This window comes from Aotus nancymaae, unplaced genomic scaffold, assembly GCF_030222135.1.
Source record: "Aotus nancymaae isolate 86718 unplaced genomic scaffold, 86718_ANA_hifiasm-v0.15.2.pri h1tg000036l, whole genome shotgun sequence".
Taxonomy (NCBI): domain Eukaryota; kingdom Metazoa; phylum Chordata; class Mammalia; order Primates; family Aotidae; genus Aotus; species Aotus nancymaae.
The window spans coordinates 19,842,443-19,854,407 of NW_026988450.1; positions in this window are offsets into that span (position 1 = coordinate 19,842,443).

An 11,965-nucleotide genomic window follows, 5' to 3' on the forward strand; every position below is an offset into this window, starting at 1 on the left:
ATATAGGAATTGCCCAAAAGTGAAGGCTTCCAGGATTATTTCTGGGGAATCTGGAAGTGACACTTCAATAGTATGTGGCTGCCTAGTGGAGGGTCCTTAAGGGTAGCAGAAGACATTAAACTGGACCTCAAAGTGTTCTAACATCTTCATTTTACAGATGGGAAAACCAAGGTCCAGAACATAAAGTAACTCACCCAAGATCACTCAGACAACTGGTAGCAGGGCTGAAATACAACCAAGATTACTTGCTTCCCAAATTAGTGCATGTTTACCTTACTAATATGCTTTATATCAGGCTCTCATTATTAGGGCAGTAGTCCCAATAGAGTAACAATTGAAAAATATCAAAGCAGCTCTATTATCCATGACGTTCTCTCTTCTACAAACTCCATTCCTGTCAACCCCAGGGGTGAGAGAACTGTCATAGGCTGCCACCTTTTCGATTTTATGACCCTCAGAAAACCCCTCTGCAAGCAAGTATTCATTGCCATACACACTGAAGAGCCTAAAAGCGTAAGAACTGCCATGGCCCTCAAAGAGGTCACTGTCTTGAGACAACGCATGCACGGATTCTGCCTCATTAAATATGATAATAGGGGTAGGAATAAAATAAGCAGAAAAAAGAAAGGCACACTTGTGTCTGTCTATGAGGGTGGAGAATATTCTCAGAAGTGATATCTGAGCAGGATTTTCCAGGATAAATAGGAGTTCTATAGATAGGCAACAGGAAAGTGTATATGTTCTGGAAACACGCTAGCATTTTAAACACTGGCCCTCATTCCCAGCTCCTAGAATCAGCCTAACGGGGGAACAGAGCTTGCTGCTCTCATCCTGAGTTCGTGCCCAGGAATGCCACTTCATTCAGCCTGTACTAAAATTCCATTCCTCTTAGTCTTTACCCACCATTTCCAGGAAAGTGCTTAACATCAAGGCAGAGAGAAGAAAGCCGCTGGCTTGACAGCCATCATATACTAGTTAAGCAAATGCACACACCTCTTCCAGATTCTGCAATGGTTTTCTGTTCTCCTGGAATGATGTTATTTTTTCTCTCCAATCATCATGAACCCCCCCAAGTCCAATCCAAGCTTGTTACTAAGGCTCCATTTCCTCCCACCTAGCTGAGCTCTCTAGGGCATCATGACTCTTGGCCTCTTGCCAATCCACTTAAATTCTGAACCTTCTCTAATTAGTGGACCTCAAACTCTGATCTTTCTGTCCCTCTCTCTCCCGTCGTCTCTCTCTTTCTTTTCCCTGCCTACCTCCCCATCTAGACACTTTTCATATGTCCTTTTTCTTAGCTGCATATGGCCTTGTTCTACAATAGGCTCAAGCTTTACAACCACAAAGACACCCAAATTCAGCCGTTTGTAGTATCTACAAATTCGATTACATTTGCTGACCCAGAGGTACTCTGAAAGATCCAGAAAAAGATATTTGTCACTGAACTTAAACGTGTCCTATTTCTAGCTCATGCTCCCTGTTGTGCAGTAGAAATTATTATATCTAACAAATCTTATAATCACAATGTGAGTGAAATAATTATATTGCATTATATATCTGTTGGTCACAAGCACAAATTTTCAAATGTAAATACTTAATATATACCACAAGGATGTATTAGGTTATAGTAGTCTCCTTTTTTTTTTTTCTTTTGAGTTTGGAGACAGGGTCTCACTCGGTTGCCCAGGCTGGAGTACAGTGGCACAATCATAGCTCATTGCAGCCTCGAACTCCTGGACTCAAGCGATCCTCTCACCTCAGCCTCCTGAGTAACCAGGTGTCATGATGATTTAGAGAGTTCAACTAAGTGGGAGGATACATAGTCTTAGTTACAGGTTTGATTTGGACTTGGCAGTTCATGATGATTGGAGAGAAAAACTAATTTCATGCTAGAAGTACAGAAAACCATTGTGGTGGTTACAAGAGCAAGCCACCATGACCTTCTAACTTTTTAAATTTTTTTGCAAAGACTAGCTGTTGCTATGCTACCCAGGCTGGTCTCGAACCCCTGGCCTCAAGTAATCCTCCTGTCTGTTTCCCAAAGCTCTAAGATTACAGGTGAGCCACTGTACCTGGCCTCATTATTTTTATTGTGCCAGAAACTTTACCCCAACCTGTATTCTCCTTCATCACTAGCAGGGGTCTGCAAAATTTGGTCCCCAAACACTACTGCAGAGGTGAGAGCTAAAGAAGAAAGCTAAGAGACATGAGAAAGCACATTAATTTTCAGGGCATATAGAAAGAGTTTGGAAACTGCTTGAATATTTATAAATTCAAAGTGCATTAATTTTCAAGGGTGTATAGCAAGACTTTGGGAACTACCTGAATATGTATAAAGTGTATTGCTAACATAAACTTTAGGCTAATTAATAGTTTTAAATCTTGCATAAATAATATAGAAAACACAGAGTGTCCTAGTCACTTTGGATTCCTGGTGTCTAGAAACTATGAAAACCCTTTCCCAAAGGCAGGATGTTATAAATATGGTTATCTTTGAGATAAGTGTCAGAAGCCTGATTGATGTGTACTTTAACTAAATTATGCAGTACTAAATATGTTACAAGAAATCTCAGTGTATTTGCTTGCTTAGTGATAAGGTCGATTCTAATTGGGGATAAAGATTTTATCTTCAGTCTTTCTACTTCCCTTCCTGCCTCGCCCGCCATCCCTACCCTCTACCCTCCTTGCTGTGACTCTTCCATACTAGCTCCAATATCCTCATCATGAGTTAGGAATTTATTTTCTGAGGAATAACAAGCAAGTACTTTTGATTTCTAAAACTACACCCGTTATAGATCACAAGGTCAGGAGTATGAGACCAACCTGGCCAATATGGTGAAACACTGTCTCTACTAAAAATACAAAAATTAGCTGGGTATGGTGGCAGGCACCTGTAGTCCCAGCTACTCGGGAGGCTGAGGCAAGAGAATCACTTGAACCCGGAAGGCAGAGGTTGCAGCGGAAGTTGCAGTGAGCTGAGATAGTGCCACTGCACTCCAGCCTGGGTAACAGAGCAAGACTCTGTTACAAAAAAAAAAAAAAAAAAAAAAAAAAAAATAGACAGAAGTCAACCATGCTAAAAGTTTTCTGTTAAGATCAGTTCTCCAAATTTCCACTTTACAACTCTCAGATCATATAAAATTCCAAGGTTTTTTGTTTTTTTGTTTTTTGAGACAAAGTCTCACTCTGTCATCCAGGCTGAAATGCAGTGGCACGATCTCAGCTCACTGCAACCTCTGCCTCCCAGGTTCAAGTGATTCTCCTGCCTCAGCCTCCCAAGTAGCTGGGAGTACAGGCATGCACCACCATGCTTGGCTAATTTTATGTTTTTAGTAGAGACGGGGTTTCACCACGTTGCCCAGGCAGGTCTCAAACTCCTGACCTCAGATGATGCACCCACCTTGGCCTTTCAAAGTGTTGGGATTAGAGGCATGAGCCACCACACCTGGCCAGAATTCCAAGGTTTTCACAGCGATTCTCAGGGCTTCAAATTTGGAGACTTAGAGTGTGGATGGGGGGAAGCACCAAGACAATTTCAAACACCAAATGTCCCTTCATTAAAGACTGTCTAAGCAGCCCTTTTCTCTCTCCCCTAGAAGGCTGGGTTTCTATTTTGAGTTTCATATTATATTGAATTCATTTTAATGAGGACAGCCCTCATTAATATAGAGCCCAGTATGTTTTTCTATTTAATTCTATATTTCTCTCCTGATTGATTTCCTGTCTTGCAGCCATGGCTACCCATGACAAACAGACTCTGACTCTTTGAGCCTAGTGTCTGATAATTGTGATTACATAATACACTAAAGAGTAGCTAACAGTAGCATTTAAGGCAATAATAAAATACACTAAGTTGTCCTTTCAAAGATTTTTGCTTTCCAAGGTTACAAAATGCAAATACTCGATTGATGTTTTGTTGTAAAAGATGATCAGAATATAGGGATTTGGAACCCTCTCCTTCCTTTGTGAGCTCTCCACATGTGGAACATCTGGAACTTTCTATCAATAGATACCCTGTAAGGGCTTTTGTCTAAACATAAATGTTTCTTGAATTCAAGTCTACTGAGGTAAGTTTTAACTTACCTCCTCCAAAAAAACCTCCTAAATTTATTCACATGACTCTTTGTAGAAAATATTTCATTCAGCTGGCATGGTGGCTCACACCTGCAATCCCAGCACTTTGGGAGGCCAAGGCAGGCAGATCACTTGAGATCAGAAGTTAGAGACCAGCCTGGCCAGCATGGCAAAACCTCCTCTCTACTAAAAATACAAAAATTAGCCGCTCATGGTGGTGCAGGCCTATAGTCCCAGCTGCTGGGGAGGCTGAGGCAGGAGAATCGCTTCAACCCTGGAGGACGAAGTTGCAGTGGGCTGAGATTGTGCCACTGCACTCCAGCCTGGGTTACAGAGCAACTCTGTCTTAAAAAAAAAAAAAACCTATGAATGACTTCATGCTCAAATGCTAAAGTGTACCTTCCTAAGTCCTTCATGCTCAAATGCTAAAGTGTACCTTCCTAAGTCCATCGAGATACTTTAAAAATTGTGTCTCCGATATATTTTCTTTTGGGAAAGCAATTTTTAAAAAATTTGGTCAATAAAGGAGACTATGAAAAATGAAGACTTTTCCTTAGGAAAATAAGCAACTTAAATTCATTTCCTAGGTGGTATTGGCAGGGTAATAAAAGTGGTAGGTAGAGTACCATATCAAATTTTTTAAACTTATTTCGACTATTTATTTATTTAGAGACAGAACCTCGTGCTGTTGCCCAGGCTGGAGTGTAGTGGCATGATCTCAGCTCACTGCAACCTCTGCCTCCCGGGTTCAAGCTATTCTCCTGCCTCAGCCTCCCAAGTAGTTGGGATTACAGGCACATGCCACCACGTGTGGCTAATTTTTTTTTTATTTTTAGTAGAGACAGGGTCTCACCGTTTTCTAAATCTTCTGACCTCATGATCCACTAACCTTGGCCTCCCAAAGTACTGGGATTACAAGCGTAAGCCATTGTGCCCAGTGACAAATTATTTTAAAAATATTTCTGAGAAAAAAAATAAAGCTGTAGACAGTGTTTTTTAAAAAGACTGCAATCCTTTACCCTTTGGCTACTTTTAAATCTAATTTCTAATCCCATCATTGAGTTCACAGTGGTTTAAACTGATATCAAACATGTTCTGGGTATTAGAACTCATGGCATTGTCCTGAGAAAGTAATGGAGGCCAACTTAACTTCCCTCGGGATTAATCAAAGGAATTGGAAATGATTAAGACTGCCATGGAGATATTTGCCTTATTTTTAAAAGTCAAATACATGTAGCTAGTAGTCCCTGCAAAAAATGTAGATGGTTAGAGAAATGAAAGGCAACCAAGGCCCCATTGTAGGGCTCTCAAGGGCAAACAGATAGACTTTCCTGTCTCAATGCTATTTATTATCACCTAAGCACCTGCTGGATCGAAGCGTTCCAGTTTCACTGGGCTGGTGTTGTGCAGAAATGGGACCCCTCCCATTGAATGCAAGATACACATCGTTATAGGAAAATTCTTCTTTAGGGTTCACCTGTGCCTCTCCTTTCAGTGCAAAAATGGGGAGTTATTTCCATAATTTGCAGAAAACTCTCCCTTTTACTTTATAATCATACAAATAAACATAAGGGCAGTTAGGCTGTAGCAAAGTGACTTTTGATAATGGCTTCACCACCTTAAAATTTTCATAAACAGGAATTGGAGGGTTTAAAAAGGACACAGTCGTTAGTGATATAAACCCTGAAGGTAGGAGTTCAATTCCAGGCTCAGCTTCTTTCCAGATGTTTGACCTTAAGTAAAGCACTTTATATTTCTAAACCTTGGTTCTCTTATCTGTAAAATACAGATCATATTAGGACCTTCCTTATTGGTGATAGTTAATGAAATTAACTTGGCTAAATACATTAAAAAGTCTCATTTATAGTGAGAGCTCCAAAATCATTAGCTTCTTTCAAAAAATTTTGAAAGAAGAAACAGTTATTTTGGGGGGATATTCAGGGGAATAAATGGTCAGGAATAAAAAACAATATCTTTATAATCCATTAAAGGATATGTCAATCTTTGCAAGGTTTCCTTCAGCAGGAGAAAATTAATACATTTAAAAAATAAAACCCAAAAAGTTCTTTTAGAGAATAGATTTTTTAGATTAATTCTGTTTGTTTTCAAAATAAATAACAACTGTGATAATGAACCTCAAAGGTGTATTGTCTTACAGTTGTAACTGATGACATTAAAGGCAATTAAACCATTAATTAAAAATCTGCATTGATGCAAAGCAGAGGGGAAATAAACTACTTCAACTTTGGCTTCTGACATATTTAGACTTGAAATCAAAGCTTTTGTTGAACTAGAAAGAGCTATTTAACATAAGAAAGAGTTAACACTCGCTTAGGGGTGTCTTTTTTTTAAGTTTGTTGGAAAATACTTGACAAATCTGCCTGTAAAAGCAACTGCAAAATTATTGTCACTGCCCTTTTGACAGTCTGAAAAAATCATGGTTGTCAAAATAATTAGCAAACTACATTTCATAACTATCAAGAGAAAAAATCAGTTTTCTATTTTGCAAAGTTGTTTCTTAGCATATCCTAGTGTGTGATGAGTAAGAGTGACTACCACACAGATAGGTTCATAACGTCAATATGTAGGATATCTTCCTAAAAGAATCTAACAAAATCCAAGCTTTCATTTAGCTTGCAGAAATACATCGGCCTATTGAGTAAGCAACAAAACATTGCGGCTTATTCAAAGAACATCTATATACTCATGGAAACGAACATTTTTTAAACATCTGTAAGCCCTGGTTTCTTGGTAAAGACAGTATTAGTAGTAAGTTTGAGTGGGCAGCTGTTTTCCATCTGTTACTCAGAAACTTTTACATAGGTACTTACTTCCCCGTAATGTTGAGTGTACTAGACCCATATTACCTTCCTGAAAATGAGAAAGGAAAGGATGTCAAGTATATTCTGCTGCTGAAGAGCTATGTACTTAGCAAGTAGTTTACTCAGAAGAGCCTACAGCAAACTGCTTTCAAAAGTTACTTAATCTTTTTAGACAAGCTGAACATGTCATTCCAGAAGCAGCATGTGTAAATTCTCCCAAGACAAGCAACCCACTAACATGGGAAACTTTTGTTGAAGACCTATCATGTAAACTCATTGTGCTTTAGAGAGAAAGGATGCAAAGATGATAAGACACAGTTTCTGTTCCCAAAGAGTTTTAAGATTTTAAAATAACTTGGCTTTGAGACCTAAAAGAAAGAAACTTTTCCCTCTCCTCTTTTTCTTTCACTAACAGTTTTTTATTTGTGTGTCTTTTTAATAGTATTTCTTTCGCCCTTTGTATCCATCTTTCTGTTACCTTCTTCTGTGTTGGTTCAATGATTATTTTACTGCTAAAGTTTTTCTTTCTCCAACTCATCTGAGACTTACCTTTACATTTAAAAATTTCAAATAAATGTCAGAAAAGCAGTGTTACTTTTTAAAACTCTATCCTAGTTGAGGAGCAATGTGTCTTTGTTAATTTCCCAGACATTAGGTGAATAAGAGGGACATGTTCCTGCCCTATATTCTAATTGTCTAGCAAGAAAAGTTTTCAGTTCAGGATGAGATGCTCGTCTCTTCCAAAGTCTATATAGCATTAATCTCATTGAGAAATCCCAATACCTTGAATCCTAAATATTGAAAAAATACATAAAAGTAAGAAAGGGAAGTGATGTAACCCCTGGGGTCTACTTTTTACAGTAAAGCATAGCTATAAGAAAAAAAATCAAGTTATCCAATAATTATTAAGTAAAGCTCTGTTGTGTTTATGATTACATCTGCCTAACAATTCTCATGGCTTTTAAGCATTCTGATGGCTTAAAGAAGAAATACTATATAAAGATATAAAAAGGAAGAAATACTGCATATCTAAATTGTACATCTAAATTCACACTGACTTCTCAAATTATATAGCACCAAGAAAACATAACTACTCCAGTTTAAGAAAGTCTTTGCTGTTCTGAATATTGTTTCTAATAAAAGTACATGTTGTTATTGAGGGAAAGCTGTATGAGCTAATGGATTAAATCTTGGGGTGTATTCCTAATTCTACCAATGACTCAGATGTTACGCTTATGCCTTCTTGGGCCTCACTTTGCTTCTCTCTAAAATAAGGAAATTTGATTTTGTCTATTATTCCTTCCAAAAGCAAAATTTGACTGCATTTGCTAGACATGTGTGATACTCATGGCTCCATTCCGTTTTCCACTTTCATTCATACTACTCACCTTAACTAGGGAATGTATCTATTACAAATGAAAGACAATTATTTGACTCATTAGGTTTAGGGTATGTACATCTCAAATACCCTCAACCCTACCTCCAGGTATATAAAACAAAACCTCAAGTTCCCACTGCTGAAATTCACATTTTCCTCTTACTTGATATCCATATGTTCTATTATTATGCCTCATAAATTTAATTATATGCTAAAATGAAGACTGAAACCCAATGCCCCGAATACTAATTTCTACAAATATGAATTCAGAATAGATTTCTAAAAATTTTACTATCCTATTTGTCATGGTTCTATTAAATCTATCATCTTTCATTAAATTATTCTGTGTATGGGTCACTGTTTTGTCCTAAGTGATTTACCACCCAGCCTTGCCCTCCCAAAATTATTCACAATGCATCTACACAACGTTTTTCAGCATGCTTTAGGCTTGTACTAAGTGATTTTTGTCCCAAGTGATTCATCACCCAACCTTGCCCTCCCAAAATTATTCACAATGCAGCTACACAACCCTTTTCAGCGTGCTTTAGGCTTGTACTTCCTGGAGGGAACTTCACTTCAGTGACAAAACTGTTTGTCTGGTATGAACACTACCACTGGCTCCAGTACCACCTCCCATGTAGCTATGCAGTCATTGCAAACATGAGCAAGTCTAACGCTTGCTGCATAGCATGTGAATTCATTTAACAAGCAATAATTTCCCTTCTCTTTCTGAGAATGATTTGGTTCAATGTGAATAAAGGCCGTAAAGTTTAGTTGGAAGAGAATAAGAGAATATTGGAAGTTGTGTAGCCTTGAGTAATTTAGATATGCAAGATGTTCCAAGTTACAAGATTTATTGTGTAACTACAGACATTTTATGATACAAATGGCAATGAGCTAACAGTTATACATGCTTCTGCTGTCATGGAACTTTAGATGTCATTTGTCGTTTACTTAAAGGACAAAACCTAAGAAATATTGCTTAGATTTAGGAATCATCAAAAAAAAAAAAGAAGAAGAATGTGTCAGTATAAGGAGCTTCACAGGTTCCTTTATCCTATCAGATGTAATATTGTCGATCAGAACCTTTTCTTTTCTATTACTAATACTTAGATTACAGATGAAATCAGAAGCCAACCTCAGAAACTATTTTAAGAATAAAACTACAGCAGTCTCTCATTAATAATAAGAAAAAAAGAATAAAACATACCATCATTGTAATTGAGGGAATCTTATTCGCAATCATTATTTGCATATTGGAAAAATGGTGGTAAGCAGAGGTGATACAAAAAGGAGAAATCTAATGGTACCATTTGGACTTACTTTTACCAAGATTAAATATGGCCATCACAAAAGATTTGCTTTTTAAACTTGACGTCTTCCCAGTTCTTATAAGTAAGGGATGGTTTACCTCAAAATAACACCGAATTAAAAGTGAGTTGTGTCCAAAGAGCTGAAGTCAGCACAAATTATAAAAACCCATGGCTTGCTGAGTTCTCACAATTTCAAGCATTTGTCTAAGGCCCTCCCCACTCCACATCTGATTCTTCCGTACCCACACTAGCTGACTTCTGGGGAATCCGGCAGCATTGCTGGTCCCCATGGGCACTGTGGTACAGAGCAGCCTGGGACCACTAAGATGCCGCAGGTCCCGTCACCTCCCTCCCACCAAGTGTGTGGAGGCGCCGGCTCTCTCTGTCTCCCTGATCATTTGTTTACTGCGCTCAAGTTGGGATTCTTGGCCAACAGGCAGCTCAAGGGGGAAAGAACCACGGTGTCCTAAGTGCATTAAATCTTCATATTAGCCCCCTGGCTTGGTAAACCTTTATGTTGGCTTTATTCTCTTTTTTTCAAGCATGACAAACAAGTGGTTTTTCTTTTTCAGTTTAATGATTCTTTACACAAAAAGGGGTAGTTTAGGGCTTTCTCTGAGGCTGATAGGTGTTTCTGTTTAATGAGGTTTTTATTATACTATATTGGCTTCCCTGAAAAGAAATTACGAGCAGCAAACAGCTGATAATAGAACAAGACTGGAAGAAACAATAACTAAGAGGGGGAAAAATTAGTGTGGCAGCAGATGCACGCGTTGTAGCTGGGGGATTAAATGCCACTTCCATTCTCCCTTGGCCACCATTGTGCAAGTAATAAAGTGAATGCGGGCACTTACGTGCCAGTTATGTGTGTGCAAATGATATGGATATAGATATAGACTCAGCTAAACTGCCATCTGTGGAGGAAGAAGGCTGGTGAGCTCAGTCTAGACAAAGATGAGTGAAGCTCAGAGTGCGGGGTTTACAAGGGCTGGTCGGTTACCATGGAAACTAATTGGAGCTAATAAGTAAAGGGACATTTTAACTGTGGGAACAGAATAGGAGGGGCTATTTTTCAATATCACCGTTACCTACAATTAATCTTTCATTTTAGGAGTGTCCTGACTTAATTCTTAAGATGAAGCGCTTCACTGTGCACAACCTCACCCTGCTCGATGTGACTTGAAAATTTGGCATATCATCTTTTCGAATGTGCTGTATTTTAGTTTAAGATCTTTCAAGACAGAATCAATTTCACTTTTTTTTTCTTAAAAAATAAACTGTTTGCAGATGGCAAGGAGAAAGGAAGGGAGGTAATGGAAAATTCTTAACTTCTAAACTGACACTCCGCTGAGCACAAAAGCAGGCTACAGGGAGAAGGGGAGCCGGGCCCTTAGCCTGCAGCACCAGCTTCAGGTTTTTGTTTGAGTTGATTTTCCCTGACAAAAGCATTTCAGAACAACAACGAAAAATGTGACTTTGTGGACTCACTCCTACAATACTTTCCAAAGATAGCATTTACAACTACTGTAGAAGCAAGAATTAAGATTATACCGAACAGCCACATCTATTGCATCCTTGTATTTTTTTATTTTAAAGCAAGCACTAAATCGTGTAAATAGCTGAAGTTATTAATAAAAGAGAAGCACTGACTGGGATTTAATGAAAAGATCTACAATTAATAATAGAATAAAATGTCCGTGTTAAAAAGCACTTTAAACAATAATGTAGGTCAGAACCAGGCCCATTTGGGAATGCCTGCTAGATGGTGTGTTACAAGCACAGGGTTGATAAAGCTTCTTGATTCGACATCTTTACAGTTTCTTAGGTTTTACTTTTGTAACTCAATTTACAGTTTAAGAGAATGTGAACTACCTTAATACTGTCCCTGGGGTCTTCAAAATCTACGCAGTTGAGGTAATCCAGATTTCCAGACATGGGTCTGGTTGGATTAACCCCCCTCCCACCAAAACAGGAAAAAAAAAACCTTACAATAATTGGCACTATTAAAAATTTTATGATGCCCAAGGGAATTCTGAGCCCTGTTGTGCCACTTGCCATTGTTGAAAATGTTTGTGTTGATTATGTATCTGGACTTAGCTGATTAGGAGTAGTTTAGTGAATACACAATATATTATGACCAGACAGCTCATAATCACTTCTGAGAAGAAATTGAGCAAATGAATCAGGACTCTAACTTCTGATTCTCGTTTTTTTTCCTCTTTCTTCCTCATAACCCAGTTACAAGAAAAAATGCACTGTAGAAAAATTAGTTTTCTAATTTTGTACTTCAGAAAATTGCACCAGGAATAATTTTTAAGTATCTTAATATAATACCACACAAGAATTTCTGAAAAAATACAAGCTAGTCAAGTCAATGT